This window comes from Taudactylus pleione, unplaced genomic scaffold (genome assembly GCF_031769625.1).
Source record: "Taudactylus pleione unplaced genomic scaffold, aTauple2 ptg001123l, whole genome shotgun sequence".
Classification (NCBI taxonomy): domain Eukaryota; kingdom Metazoa; phylum Chordata; class Amphibia; order Anura; family Myobatrachidae; genus Taudactylus; species Taudactylus pleione.
In genome coordinates this window covers 4141909-4157994 of record NW_028285524.1, presented here as the reverse complement: position 1 = coordinate 4157994, position 16086 = coordinate 4141909, and the positions used below count along the sequence as shown (strand labels likewise).

At 42.0% G+C, this 16086-nt stretch overlaps 1 protein-coding gene and 1 pseudogene across 2 annotated transcripts in view; both read left to right on the top strand.

Moving 5' to 3' along the window:
* ASTN1 (astrotactin 1) overlaps positions 1 to 16086 on the top strand; it is a 408165-nt gene that overhangs the window by 278642 nt on the left and 113437 nt on the right. The window lies entirely within an intron of this gene.
* On the top strand, positions 2285 to 3645 carry LOC148453663 (uncharacterized; annotated as a pseudogene).

Here is a 16086-nt window from a genome sequence, read left to right as displayed (position 1 = left end):
TGTGGTTGTCACCTTTGTTATATGCAAGTGACCTGGGTCATATATTACTACATAATAGTAAGTGTGCTAGAGACCGCTGCACCGGAATATACCACCTAACATTGACAGATTTATAAACCATTTTCTATTGCAACTGACACTAGATGTAAGGTGCTAAGGTGTCTATGTACTAAGCCTTGGAGGGAGATAAAGGGGATGCAGATAAAGTATCAACCAATTGGTTGTGATTTGCCATCAATTGAAGACATCTATTTTGAAAATTGTTGTCGTAAGGGAAATAATATTGTACAAGATTGTCATCACTCTAACCACATGTTTTCCCTCCTTCCATCTAAAAGATGGTTCAGGTGTATAAAGGCTAGAACATCACGATTTAAGAACAGGTGCTTTCCATCTGTCATTGTCAGTTTAAATCAATCTATCCAAAATGGTAATTTGAAATCAAATGTGGATGTTCTGGATTGTAATTTCGGTGTATTCTTTTGCAATGACATTAAACTCGTATCATATCAGCTCCTAACTGAGACTACAGGTTGTGTTTGAAAAATTAAAGTTAGGAGCTGATTGGTTGGTACTTTATCTCCATCCACTTTATCTCTCTCCAAGGCTTAGTACATAGATCCCTAAAGCATCATTACTCAGTTGGTTATGGTTATTCACGTTAGGTGGCTATTGATAACAAATATAAATATGTAACAGTGTGTGTATGTGTATGATTGTGTTGTATGAATGAGCGTTAGGGTAACATTGTATAGCACCTAAACAGGGGAGTCAGGAACAGTATATTACTCCATTTCCTCCCCTGGGGAGGGGAAGCTACTGTACATATGTAAGGACATTGGCATGATACTGTAGTGAGGGAATAGCACAATGGTAATATATGTTTAACATTTATCTTACAGCATTACTTAGCCTAAATAGTACAGTATAATATAACCAAGGTACAGTTCTTCTAAAGTGTTTTATAATGTAAGTTGTAGAGCACCTAAAGCATAATCTCTAGAAGGGTCATCTAGCCAATACACACAGGGGGTAATATCTTTATATATAGTTAAGTTAAAAACTGAATTCTGTTGAACTGTTTTATAAATGTTTTTGTCTTTACAGAAAACTTTCTTCTCATCCGATAAATAAAATACATCTACACTCTGCAACTATTGGTTTTATATATTGTTACCAGTGTATTGTTTATATGGAAGGAGTGGGATAAAGGACCTCATTCAGAGTCTCTAGCAAGCGGCCGCTCGCTCGTCCGCGGCTGATGTTAACAGACCATGCATGCGTGCACTTCGTTGTGTGCATGTGTGTACGAGTCCTTGCGATCACAAAATCCGTCGCTTGTCCGGCTTGCGACTCCTGATAGTTGATTGACAGGAAAGGTCGTTTGTGGGTGGTAACAGTGGAAGGTGCTTGTGAACGGGGGAGTGGTTGTGCGAACGCAGGCGTGTCAGGCCACCAAAATGCTGTTTAAAGGGCGTGCATAATTTACAAAGTAGCGTCATGGTACACGTCACCTGAATGTATTTCAGCTAGCACTGATCGCAGTGCTTGCGGCAGGCTAAGGCAACCCCAATGGCTACGAGCAGCTCTGATGGCTCTCGATGGTCTCGATTAATCCTTAATTTCCTGGAGATGACGTCTGTTGCGAGTGGCAAGGGGGCGTCTTTAGACACTTGCGAGCGCACTTTGCCGTAGCTTGCTAAAACATACTGGGCGTCCTTACGAGATGCAGTGCGAGCGAGCGAGCACTTAATTACAATATCCGGCCCCTTTTTGCCAGCGAGCGATCACATCTTACAAGAGACTCTGAATGAGGTCCAAAGTTTCATCAAACTCAAAGCTTAGGTCATAGGGGTTTCCCTGAGCTGACACAAGAGGCACATACAGCAGCTATAGTCAGTGCGTCAGTGGCCCATTGTGACACGCATGTGTTCTATGACACGTAACTGGCTATATAATCCCCTGGATACACTGTGAGTCACCCTGTTACTGCAATCCTTGGAGAGCAGACAGGGCTTCAGACAAGTTCCCCAAATATAGGCTGCTAGACTAAGTGTCTGCTCTGCAGTGTGCATCACCCGGCTCTGCGGTACACATCCGCACTTACACGCCGCCTAGGACATGCCGAGCTGCCAGTTACTTTCTCTGATACTCGCTTCTGATTGGTAGGAAGATGCTCCTGATCTCACCCTGAGTATGGAGAAGTGCTCATCAGAGCCCATGTACACGGCTGGGAGCACCCCACCGTCCCCGGGCTCTGCACTGACCTCCATCCACACATCACATGCTGGGAACCTTGGATGAGAAGAATGCCAAGGAAATTTCCCCGAAACCTGGAGCAAGCAATGGACCAGAGCAGCACCAGCAGGGGGCAGTACAGAGACAGGCCAGCGTCCGTTCCTCCTGCATACCACGTCCAGACCCGGTTATAGTGCAGGCATCCACCAGTCAGCTCCTGCAGTTCCTGGGAGAGTATGTCTGCAGGCGGTGCCCCAACCTGAGAGAGCTGAACCCAGAGAAAGTCACTCAGTGGTTCCGCAATGCTGACTTCTGGCTTCTGCAACGCGACCAAGAACACAGCTTCATCACTCCAGTCAACGTGGTGTTTGTGTATATGCTATGTAAAGAGGCCATTGGTGATCACCTGGACAGTGAGGATCAACTAAAAGCCACCTTCCTCACCTGTCTCTACATGGCCTACTCATACATTGGCGCTGAGGCATCATACCCACTGAGACCCTTCCTCATAGAGTCTGACAAATGGGCCTTCTGGCAGCGCTGCCTGACCATCGCAGACTGCACCAGTGCCAAAATGATGCAGATTAACGCTGACACCCATTACTTTACACAGGTTCTCCAGGACCTGTGTAATGATGGCATTAGGCCAGAAAAGAACCAAAATGTGCTATCTGTGTCCCCAGCTCCTGGAACCTTGGATGAGAATAATGCCAAGGAAGTTCCCCAAAGCCTGGAGCCAGCAATGGACCAGAACAGCACCAGCAGGGGGCAGTACAGAGAATGTCCAGCGTCCGTTCCTCCTGCACATCACATCAAGACCCGGTTATAGTGCAGGCATCCACCAGAGAGCTCCTGCAGTTCCTGGGAGAGTATGTCTGCAGGCGGTGCCCCAACCTGAGAGACCTGAACCCAATGAAAGTCACTCAGTGGTTCCATATTGTTGAATCCTGGCTTCTGCCACACTTCCAAGTCCACAGCTTTATCACCCCAGCCAATGTGGTGTTTGTGTATATGATCTGTAGAGAGGCCATTGGTGACCACCTGGACAGTGAGGATGAGGATGAGTTACAAGCCACTTTTCTCACCTGCCTCTACTTGGCCTACTCATACATGGGTGCTGAGACATCATACCCACTGAGGCCCTTCCTAGTAGAGACTGACAGAGGGGCCTTCTGGAAGCGCTGCCTGACCATCATAGACTGCACCAGTGCCAAAATGATGCAGATAAACACCGACCCCCATTACTTTATACAAGTGCTACAAGACCTGTGTAATGTGGGCATTAGGCCTGGAAAGCAGCAAAAGAAGAAATCTGTGCTGACATCTGCACTCACATGGGTGAGGCGAGTGGCGTCCTCTGCAAAAAGAAAGATTCTGAGGAAAAAAGCCCAAACCCTGGACACATAAATGGTTCCGGACACTGATGATTTCATCAGATGAACATTTCCGGATTGCTGTTTCTAGTCACCCATTTCTATGACAACCAATAAAAGCAGACTTTATTGTTTGCATTTAATTAACAGTTTTAAGTGTTTGTGATGTGTATATTTATATGTAATGACTGTAACTGGTTATTGTAATGTAATCTTGGTGATGTGATCACTTTGTTCTCTTATGGGAGTAATATTATTTTATTAATATATTAGGGTGAAAATCAATGTTTAATTTTATTAAGAGAGCAATATAATTATTAATTGTATTGTAATTATTTATAGTAAATGAAAAGGGCAATATTGTTAATGTTTTACAAAAAAAGTTTTTATCATGAGGCAACATTTATTATTTTATGGCTACAATAGCTGATAAACCCGGTTTCACCCGGGTAAACCTTAGATATTTACTGTTTCCATTTCCATCTCACCACTCCAATAACACATTAATCCTTTACCTCAATAGTAACGCAACACTGCCATTGTAAGACATTACCTTCCCTCACCTTTATACTAACACATTCCACTCCCATACATTTATAGTAACACCTTTCCCTCCCTAACCCATGTTGTAACACATTCAACTTTTCCCACCTGTGTAAGTACAATCCCTCCTACACACCTGTAGTATCAAATTACCCTCACTCACACCTGTAATGACTTATTCCCCTCCCTCATGTCTGGAGTAACACATTACCTTCGCTCACCTGTGTAGTAACTAAGGGGTCTATTTACTAAGCCTTGGATGGAGATAAATTACCAACCAACCAGCTCCTGTCATTTTTCAAACACAGCCTATGGCATGGCAGTTAGGAGCTTATTTGCTTGTACTTTATCTCTGTCCACTTTATCTCCATCCAAGGCTTAGTAAATAGATCCCTTATTCCCCTCCCTCACCTTTGTAATAACACATTACCCCCGCAAGGCGACCCCCGGCCAGTGAGACCCCTGGCCAGATGGCAGTGGTGTTTGTTCAGTGTGTATGAACAACCATCATCTGCAGATATATCTTTCAGGTGTGTACCCAGCTTTACACATTTGTAGTTTCACATTTCCCTTCTCTCACTATTCAAATAGGGGAACAGCCACACCAACTGGCATTGATGTTTGGCAGCACTTGGGGTGACAGTTGGTGTGTGAATATGAACTGTGTTACAGCCACGATGAGACAGCCAGTCAGGACATTGCACATTGGGGAGGAAACATTTTAGCCCTTTTCACCCCCTTAGGAGTCGAAGTTCGAAAGGCCCTTCTTAGTGGGCACCTACGTCATGGAAGGCATATACTCCCCAATTTTCATGTTTTGAGGTCCAGGGGTTTGGGCTGAACGTTGATCAGTCAGTCAGGACATCTGTTTTTTTTTATATAATATATATATATATATATATATATATATATATAGTTTATTTACTTTTGTGTTAGGTTTCTATACATCCTCAGTATGAATCATTCTTACAAGAAAACATTAAATATCTGTTATAACTTATTATTGAATTGACTTGTTGCCCCCATATTGGTCATGTCTAAGTGTACATGCTAATGAAGTTGTATACACAAAATTGGGTGGCATTTAATACTTATGGCTACATATACATAAGTCTATGAAGCACTTAAAGTAAATTTTAGGTGACAAGTGTATAATAATTGTCATGGTGCAGAAAGTTTCTTTTCTAACTTCTGTGCAATTGTGTTTCCCAGTTTTGACCTCATTCAGGGGCCTGGGTCCTCCGCTTTCCCCCTCCTAGTCCTGCCAGTGGCAACAGCGCAGTGAGTACAGGGAGGCTGCTGCCGCTGAGCACAGCTGCTGTCCCCTCTGCCTGCATCCGATAGGATGAGGGGAACGTTCACACTGATCGTGCTCCCCCCTGGTCTGACCCTGGCTGATGGGCACAATGGCGCCCTCCTGTGGAGCTAGGCAATCCAGTTTTTTTGGGGGGGGTGGGGGGTTGCTAGGAAACATGGCCATGCTTTCTTACATTAGGCCACACCTCTGTGTCATTGCCCAGGCCCGTGCCAGGCTCTCTACATCCCTGAGTATATGAATTTGTTAACTAAGAGTCCTAATCATTATCTATGTGTACTTACACCAGCCCTAGTGTGTATTTGCACCTTCTCTGTACCCGGTGCATAAGATACACCTCTTAGCAGGGGTATATGGGAATACAGTAAGTGCTGATCTATGTGCGACTTATGTGATTGAATACATCCCCCCCACCCGAGTTCTCTCTCTCTGGTCATAAGTGTACATGTAATCAGAATGTGTTTGACTCTGGATTCTTGTACCTGCATGCGCTCATTTTCTGAGCATGTGCAGTGTGAACTCACAAAAGGATGTACGTTCAACTCCGCATTGGCCCCTTAGTGAGGAATATGTTCTGAGTCATGTGCAATAGAAAACTGACCATATATTGCATGTGGAATAAGCACTGAGAGCAGTGTCCTTGGTCCTCTCATACGTAGAATTTCATTGCCAGGCACTTTTTATCCAGCTTCCAGCTTTTTTGGACATTTTTTAAAACCAGATGGGAAATGCTGTAAAACAGAACTAATTGACTTTTATAGGATAATTTCCCTCTCTGTTATGACAGTATATTATGTTGCCCTATTTCCAGTGTAGCACTCTGCATTTTTCATCTGTTCCCATTCAGTCATTTGAATAGTGTTGAAATGAAAACACTAAAAAATGTATTTAAAAAATTAGATGTTACAGGCTGTGTTTGAAAAATGACAGTTAAAAGCTGATTGGTTCCTACTTTATCTCTCTCCAAGCTTTGATAAATCTCCCCCATTATATGATACACATTATGCCTCTCACACCCCTCTGTATTCTGGAGGCCTGTCCTGTAATCAAGGTATCAGAATATGTTCCTCTGCTAGATGCTGTGGAGCCACGTTTGGCAGTAAAAATTGCATTTTTCTGTGACCGCACTCACATTCCATTTCTGAGACTTTCAATGTTAGGAAGTATTTTCCTATGCCGACAATATACAGTTGACTACCATGACCAGACTATACTGAAGTGGCAAAAGTCATGGGATAGCAGTATGTAACGGTAATGGTGGCGTCACAGTATTTTGCATTCTTTGAAATGCCCTGAACTGCTTCAATTGTAACCTGACATCTCATGAGTCAGTTTGCCATGGACTAGGCTGCTCATGGCAAGGCGACATGAAGTATCGGAGTTCGATCAGGGCATGATAGTGGGTGCCCGACGTATTGGAACATTCCATTTCTGAAATTGTGTGGACATTCAACATTCCTCAATCGTTGGTGTCACGTGTGTATCGGGAATACCTCATGGAAGGCTTTACCACTCACCATGGACAGCGCAGTAGCCGACCAACAGTGCTTATTGATCGTGACCAGCGGTATCTGGCCAGAATTGTACATGGTAACAGACAAGCAGCACTGGCTCAAATCACATCCACATTCAATGCAGGAGGTACCAGATGCATATCCAGCAAGATAGTACAGCGTTCTTTAGCTTCCATGGGATATTGGAGCAGAAGACCCAACCAACCAGAGTGCCCCTGTTAACACTTCAACAATGGACACAGTGTCTCTCCTGGTCTCGTGATGTCGCTAATTGCACCCTGGAAGACTAGCAACATGTGGCGTGATCCAATCAGTCACAGTTCCAGTTGTTTCGGGTTGATGGTTGGGTTCGAGTGTGGCGCATACACCATGGACCCCAGTCGTCAACAAGGCACTCTGTTCCAGTGGCATGGATTGGTTCCACTGGTCCACCTGCACGTCTCATTGATGGTAACCGCTACGGTGCATTGCTTGATGACCATTTGCAGCCCTTCATGAACTTCAGGTACCCCCACAACAACGGAATATTCCAGCAGAATAATACACCTTGTCATCGGTCCCAAGTTGTCCAGAACTGGTTTGAGGAGCATTCTGTAGAGTTCCAACAAATGGTGTGGCCACCACGTTTACCTGACTTGAAACCAATCAAGCATTTATGGGACATGGTGGAGAGGTCCGTTCGCAGCCAAGATCCTGCACCTAAAAATATCAGGAAGCCTTGGGAAGCTATGCAGACAGTCAACTTCTCTCCAGAGGTCTTCCGTCCACTTGTGGAATCGATGCCACGTCAAGTTGCTGCACTTCGCCGGGCTAGAGGGGGGCCTACACAATACTAGGCATCTATCCCTTGACCTCTTGCATTTTAGTGTCTATGGTACTAGAAATGAGATCTGGCATTTGCTAGGCCACATCAGCCTCCCCCCATCCTACACCCTGTTCCATACCATCTCATTATAGAGATCACAAGGAGAGCAGAGGGGGACCATTGCGCTGGCAACGGTGGGGGGGGGGGTTGACAGTGCAATGGCCCTCCTCTGCTCTCCTGGTGATCTGTTACGTTATACCATCTTGTTTTTAGTTGTATAGTGAACACAGTTAAAATACATTAAATCACATTGTCCCCAGTGTTCCCATTCTCATTGTCGTCAATTTGAATGTCAAACTCACATACCAAACCCAATGGTACTGCCCGTCTCATATGGAGCCCTAAGTACACAAACTAAATCAGATGAGTGAACAGGTCACTGCCCTGACAAGATCATCTCCTGCTGCTGTGACCATTACGATGATCTGATCTACTGAATAGGCGATGAAGGTTGATAAGAAGCTGCTCTGACTGTACTCTAACATACCTGGATGTAGTATGTACCTTTATGCCGCTTGCTAATACTCCTAATAATAAGCAAACAGGATGTAACAGGTCACACCAGCGTCTGTGGCATTTCTGAATCACGAGTCACAATTCGGCATTAGGGTTCAAATATACAAATTTGATTATTTAGGGTTCAAATAATCAAATTTGTCCAATTATTTGGAACTTGAAGTACAATGCCCATGTCTCTGAACATAGGGTTATTTGAAGAATCTTATGAATAAATGAAATTAGTGCTTTGTAAAATTTTATACTGAAATTTAGAAAATTAACCAGTTAATTTAATCAGTATTGGTGGCAAACGCTAAACTTTGTCTAAATTAAAAATCTTTTCTTCTGCTCTGCACATGCTTGTTATCCAATCTGGAGAAGGTTTGTCTGGAGACAGAGCCTGCAGGGAAGTTTTAAGGCTGACAGGCTGGATATTAGTAGTACAAATGGAAATGGGATTTTCATAGAAAACCAGAACTAAAATAATAGAACGACTCGGCGTCTATTCATTTGCTTCTACACCTTACACCATTCATGAACTTTCTTACAGTTCTCGGCAGGTCTTATTAGTCAGACAGGAAGAAAGACGGATCAGTGACAAGAGGGGGGTGCTACAGGTTGAAAGACTTCTGTTCAGCACATGTAAGAATTCTAGCTTGAAATGTCTTTCATTTCTGATTGCTGTTATATTGTATCCAGCTGTACTTTATTCTTAGCCAGACCATTTTAAATGCCCCTTATGTAATTCAGGCCATACATCAGTCGGCACAATCCCTGATTCCCCAATGCCGATCAGTGACCCGATTTATCAATCAGAGGACTCCAATGATCGACAATTTCCTAGGGGATCAGCAAAATACAACAATCCCTGACTCGCCGATTCCGATAATTTTTGGGTTGGAATCAGCAAATTGATTTTGTCCAATATATTGGATTTTGCCAATGACCTGACCCAGGCATCAGCAGAACGGGACATTGGCCTGATGTATGGCCAGTTAATCTCTCGTACATTTGTGGTGCTTTAAGTTGCACAACTGAACGTGAGATAGAGGGTTTGGTCCCACTCCTATTGTTTTCTCTTCTGGGTTTACACTAGCCTGGTGCTGGGGAAAAGTGGGCATATTTTTTACATGAATCTAAATATATAGGGATGGCGCAAGATTGGCTGTAAAATAAGAGTAAATTACACCCCCAAATAAAAAATGTAAGCAAAAACAGCATATTTCCACCCATATGCAGAGCTTGAGATGTGTTCAACTAGATAAAACTAGCATTTGCGTATAATTTAGGCTAGGCACGTCACAGCACTTACAGTATGTCCAACTTGTGCCCTTATCGTAAACCAATAAAAACACATTCGCTCTTAGGCATATATTATACTATAATAATCACTCTAATACAACAAACAACTGCCTGATGGAAGTACGCAAAAGGATACTTTATACCTGAGAGACTGAGAAAGCTCCAATAAGGGTCAGAGGTGCATCACAAATAGCCAATCACAAGCTGGCCACTAGTGCTGGTGACCATCAACACCATCTGCTATTTACACTTGCCCCTGACCACCCGCAAATATTACGGCTTTCTAAGGCGCATATATGTCATATTTCCAGACTGCAGGTGTTTGCAATCGTACAAACTCACTCTTGCTGTACTTGGCCTATGTTACAAAGCCTTGTCTCGTCCTGTGCGACCCATCCAAGTGCAGGCTGTAGTAAACTCACGTAAAAAATCTGCAAGGGGTAATATGTATATGCACATGGTTCTAGGAATGTACAGTGCAAAATTCACACAAGATATGCTATGCCAAAAGTCGTATTACCCACTATGTATCAGCCCTATGGTCTGTCCGGTTTCTGGGTGACTGTGTTTGTTATGCCCATGCATTAGTGGCCAGGTCACAACTTATACAAGGCTGGGTAGATCAGTGGTGAGCAGTGAAGAGGGGCCAACTATTATTCATGTATATTGGCCATTTGCTCTCTCTGAGGGAGATGTTTGAATATTTCTAAAAAAATGGAGAGGTGAAAAAGTGGAGGTTTCCCTACAGCAACCAAACAGCTCATACCTATCATTTTATAGAAAGTACTTGATACATTTAAATACAAGCAAGAAGGTGATTGGTTAGTGGCCAAATTCTCCATGTGTCTACCTTTCCAGTCTTCAGATAGTTTGGTCCTTTTCCCCTTATGTCCTCTACATTTAAGATTCATTACAACATTAGTAAAAGACATTGGTCCATCAGTGTTTATCCTGAGATAAACTGAATGTATTTCTACTTTCAGGATTTTTAGTTCGAGAAGATGAGTTTTTTTGATGTATAATGTTAACAAAGGTGATTTTTTTTTCTCGTGTTTAAAGCTGCATATATCAATTGTCCATAGGCAACATCTCCAGCTTTTTTAAATTAAAATTAATCAATTGTGCAAGAGTAAAATTATCTCCATGCCACATAGCAATATCTTATTATAAAAGGGTTATTAACCTTTTGTCACCAAACACTTATATTTAAGTGGTGTAATTGATGAGCAAAACATTGCTGGTCTCAGCACAGGGACAAGATTGTATTTAGAGTTAGTCCTCTAATTTAAAGTTGTTTCACAGCAGAAGAAAATGCTTTGTAATATGTAAATTCTAGACCTTGCAACCATTGCAGGTTATACATAGGTATTATACTCCATAGGGCACACCGAAAAAAGGAGCCGAGCTACTCAATAAGTGCGGCCCTTCTCTTCTATCTAGAAACTGTATTTTGTTTTGCTGCATTTCGAAAGGGACATTGCCAAGTCCCTGTAATATTAATAATAGAAACAAGAACTGCACTGAGCAACGGAGATCCTAGCAATTAAGTTGACAATAAAAAATAAGTAGAATATAAAATAAATATATTAAAAATAAATATATTAAAAAAATTTATTATGGACCGGCTATACAAAATAAGGAAAAATTTAATAAAACTTCAAGCCACAAAAAATACAGTTAAGAACAGTACACTTGTGCTTGTTGTTAAATTTAGCTTATTATTTTTATAGAGCCAGTCCATTAGATTTTTTTATTTTTAATAAATATTATTTTATATTGGATTTATTTTTATTGCCAACTCAGTTGTTAGAATTAAATTCCATGGGAATGTGGCACCTTCTTCAGGCATATCAGTCACAGGTAAAGTGTGAGTTTTTAGAATATGACAGTGATAACATAGTAATTAACAGATGAAACGGCAGTCATAAAATAAAATTATAGTTTGATAACAATAGTGTATGAAACAGTGATAATATGGTAATTAACAGATGAAATGGCAGTCATACAATAAAATTATACGTTGAGAACAATATTTTATAATACATTTGTTCCAAAAAATGTGCATTAAATACTAGCCTATAAAACGTTAAAATACAGCAGAAAATCAAAGGAGCCTGGATAATCAACAAATAAAAGGATTTTTTTCAGCTAATGGATAAATCATTAACCCTTACATTCTAGCATCAAGTCATTTGAATTGCTTTACCATAAAGTAAAGGACACAGATTTGCAAGAAAAGTCATTATATCAGTGCTACATTAAATCATCATTCAACAAGCATTTTGCTAAGAAAGTTATTACTTAAAAAATGGTTGTCTGGCGAATCGTAATTCCAACACTTTAGTCCAGTCTATGAATATCCGGGAATTCCAGCATAGACTGAACTGCAAATGCTCCTAAAGCAATACAAGGCATAAGTGCTATCACAAATACGAAACCCAGGGTGTGAGGTTTAGCGGATTCACTAATTAGACAGTTGTAAAAGTTTATAATTGTTCATTATTCATGCTTCTTTCATTTCTCTGCGTGTAATTTACACATTTATCGCTTTTTAGTATTTGTTGCACTTTTTCGCAACAAATATATGTTGTTAACTTTTAAATATTGTTTAACTGTGATTGCTATGCATGAAGAAAGGGCAATGCACCCATCAAATGTAGTACCTCATACCATCCTATCATCACATGATACCTTCCTGAAATAAACTCATATATCTGCCTGCAGGTGCCGCCAGAAGGGAACAGTCTCCCACCTCCCCTCCCCCCCTTTGCACCCCAGGTCATGAGAGACAGTGAGAAAGAGACGAGAGGATAGAGTTAAGAGATAATGAGAAGGAGGTAGTTGGACAAAGATGGGGACCAGAGATGAGATTCCAGGGAGACTGGGTGAGAGGGACAGAAATGAGAGACAGGGGTAAGGGGGGGGGGGGCAAAGATGGGAGACAGTGGGACAGAATTGAAAGACAGGAAATGGGGAGGCAGAGATGGGAATCAGTGGGACAGGGATGAGAGACAGGAAGATGGGGGGCAGAGATAGGAGACAGTGGGACAGCAATGAGAGACAGGAAGATGGGGGAGTGGTTAGAGGGACAGAGATGGGGACGGGGGATAAAACCCCCTGCAACGCTGCCCATGATAACTAGCAAAACGACTAATGAAGGGTCCAAAATACTTCTGCGTTTCACCAAAATGTTGATATTATAAGCACAAAATTGTTTGTCAAATTGCCTTGGGGTGTAACACAAAACTGCTCTGTGTATACAATTGTACACACTACATAGAACTAAAGGTGCCCACACACATAACGATCTGCCCATGATCAGCCGATGTGTACGATTTGTGTACGATTTCCCTTGAAACTCTCCCCGGCAGCTCTGCACACGATTTGGTGCCCAATCTTCATACGATCTCTCCTGCATCCAGACTGTCACAGTGCATCATGTCCTAGATTGTCAGATCTGCCCTACTGCACGGCAGATCTGACGATTCCATGTGCGACCAGCGGGGACGCGCATCGTGATCGTGAGTGGGGACTCACGACTTCCTCACGATTTGGCCATATTTTACATGATCTGTCGTTCCAATGCGTCGGATTCAGCCAGATCGTGTAAAATATCGCTATGTGTGTGGCCAGCTTTAGTTGTGCCATATTCAGAGCAATAAATGCATGGATAGCAACAACAACAAATACTCTGGCTAATACAAATTTTTAGGGAAACACAGAAGGAGGGTTGGATGGTAATGATATGTATTTAGTAAAAGCTGCATGAGGGCATCAGCATTCTATATAAATTGAAAGTGGAAAATCTCTACATAATATGTTTTCAGGTGCAGTGAATTGCTTTATAAGAAGTGTACAATAAATGAAACGTAGATTAGAAACCTGAAAAAGAATAATCTTAGTAACATTAGGTGAAAATAGAAGACAATGTTTTTCTCATTATCTTTAAAAGCTTTGCAGTGTTCCCGTTCCCTGCACAAATGATGGCACTTCATTTAAGAATGTTATAATTGCAGGAACATAGTTCTTCACTATTATATAATTACAATATTATATTATTTGTTTAGTGCTATAGCACCTGTAACACCTTTCATGGAGCATCCAATCTGACCATTAGTAATGATATAGTTCTGCGCCTTGTCCAGATGGGACAACGATGATGGTTCACAGTGCCATACTTATTACACTGAGGTCTTCTCTCACATTCTCAAAGTTTAAAACTGTCATCCTGGGGATTTGTAATTACTCCTTGAGTTTCCTGTACTTGTAATCATTGGCCAATCAGAAGCAGCACTGGGCTACTAAAATCCAGCAGCTTCCTGTCTCTCTTGGCTAATAATTGTGGTACTTGTATCTTCGACTTGCTACTATGGCTATTGTTGCCTGTGTACAAGACCAATTTGTCCTTGACTACATCTCTACTTGATTGTACATGTACTAACTTCAGCTTAACTACGTTCTACTTCTGCCTGCACTGCCCTTGGTTTGTTCCTGATTCTATCCACTGTGGCAAGATGATGCTTTCCCTGATACCAGATCCATTGCTTGGTCATTTACATGGCCCACTTAGGCCAATGTAGGGTAAATGCTTATAGGAATATAGAGGGAACAAAAATACTGCAAGCTGTGTCCATGTTTTTCTGTCACTTCCATCTTGTATTGAACCATGAACTTAACAAAATTGCTCGTATGTATGTATGCTTTTCTGGAAATCATCTGGGTCAGTTACTTCTTCTTGGCCCTCAGATCAATCCAGCAGATCTCTCTTATACAGACTGGAGAATCCTCTATGGATTATTCCACTTCACGGAATGGTCCTACAAATAGACCATAAAACTGCAATTTTACAATCAGGTGGCTGAACTCCATCAGATGTACGGTACAACATGTTCACCTCTCCCTACCAGCCTGCGTAAGCGTTCAATGAACGTAAACATTCTTGATGGAGTTTCAACCAATCATGAGCCACCTGAAGCGTTTCGTTGTTCTGGAGTGTGGTGTTGTGAAACAATAGACTTATTTACTGTACAAATGCTTCTCCTTGGAGTTATGCAAAACATTTTTATCACGATTTACATACAAATAAAATATGAGAAAAAGAAAGAAAAAAAAAACTTACAATACTAAATCAAAAAGAGGCTAATAAACTCAAAGGTTTGTGGGGAGAAGGAAAGGGAGACAATGGGGCAAAAGGCAAATGAGAGAAGAAGAAAGTAAAAAAAAAAAAAGGAATTTTAACTGAATATACTACACTATAGTATGTGTATGTGATGATTTTCGGATATTGAACTGACAGAGATATTCCAGTAGGAGCAGCCATCTCTTTTAAGAGACATTTTATGATAGATTAGTTGTGTATTTAAACTAACTCAGGATAAAAGTTTTTTTTTTGGAAATATATAGATGGAAACACACAAATGATATCAGTTTTTCGAAAAACTGCCAGTATAGAAATTGGCCAGTAGTGTGGAGACTGTAATGCTGCCCATCCATTTAATGATGGGGGGGGGGACGGCACGATTACAACGCCGTCGTCTCCCGCAGGGTGAAGTGCATACACTGAATGTTCAGTGTATGCAGATCAATCATCCCCATACATGGCAACCTGACGGCAGTCGTCAGGTTGACCGCCATGTTCGGGCGATGATTGATGTTAAAACGACCAGCGGGTGCGCGCATCGCTGTTCATTTTTAACCTTTTACTGCCCGATTTGCGGGCGATTACCAAACGATAATGACCATCGTTATTGCTCCATCGCTAGGTATTATCGCCTAGTGGATGGGCAGCTTTAGTGAATGAAATTTGATAGTTTTACAATGAAAGCAGTAGGTTGAGTGGCAGTACACCAGGAAAATTAGACCACTGTTTATAAATATGTATGTAATGGCTCCAATACCATGGTAGAAGTTACAGGGCAGGGCTTGTCCACTTTTGGGGCCCCCTATGTTACCTGTAGCAGGGAGTCAGTCTGCCCAACATTTCCGAAGCAGTGCTGCAAAAAGGACTCTTTCCAGTACAATTCAATAGCATGCTGGGAATGCTTTTATTCTGATCAGTCAACCAGTATGGACGGAATGAGCTCTCCTGATTTGTAAACTGTAGCAGCTGACTGGAGATAGGTGCAGCTCCAAGTAAAAGTGCAGATCCCAAGGAAGAAACCCCACTTATTAGCCACATAAGGGGGTTTTCTAAAAGTGGAGAATGTTGGAAATGTGTGTACAGATTGTGGCTAGCAGAGTTGAATGTACACACCAGCGGATTGCAAGATGACCAGTCCAGTGTAGCTTAACCAGGCAATGAGGTTTATTATGCAATAGGTAGTACAGCCGTACTCACTGTTACTGTTACACTGGTAGAGGAGGAGCATGGCTTAGGCAGATCACGAGCCTGTGACTGTCTGAGGTATGCGGTAGCGTTGCCGGTACTGAAATAGCAGT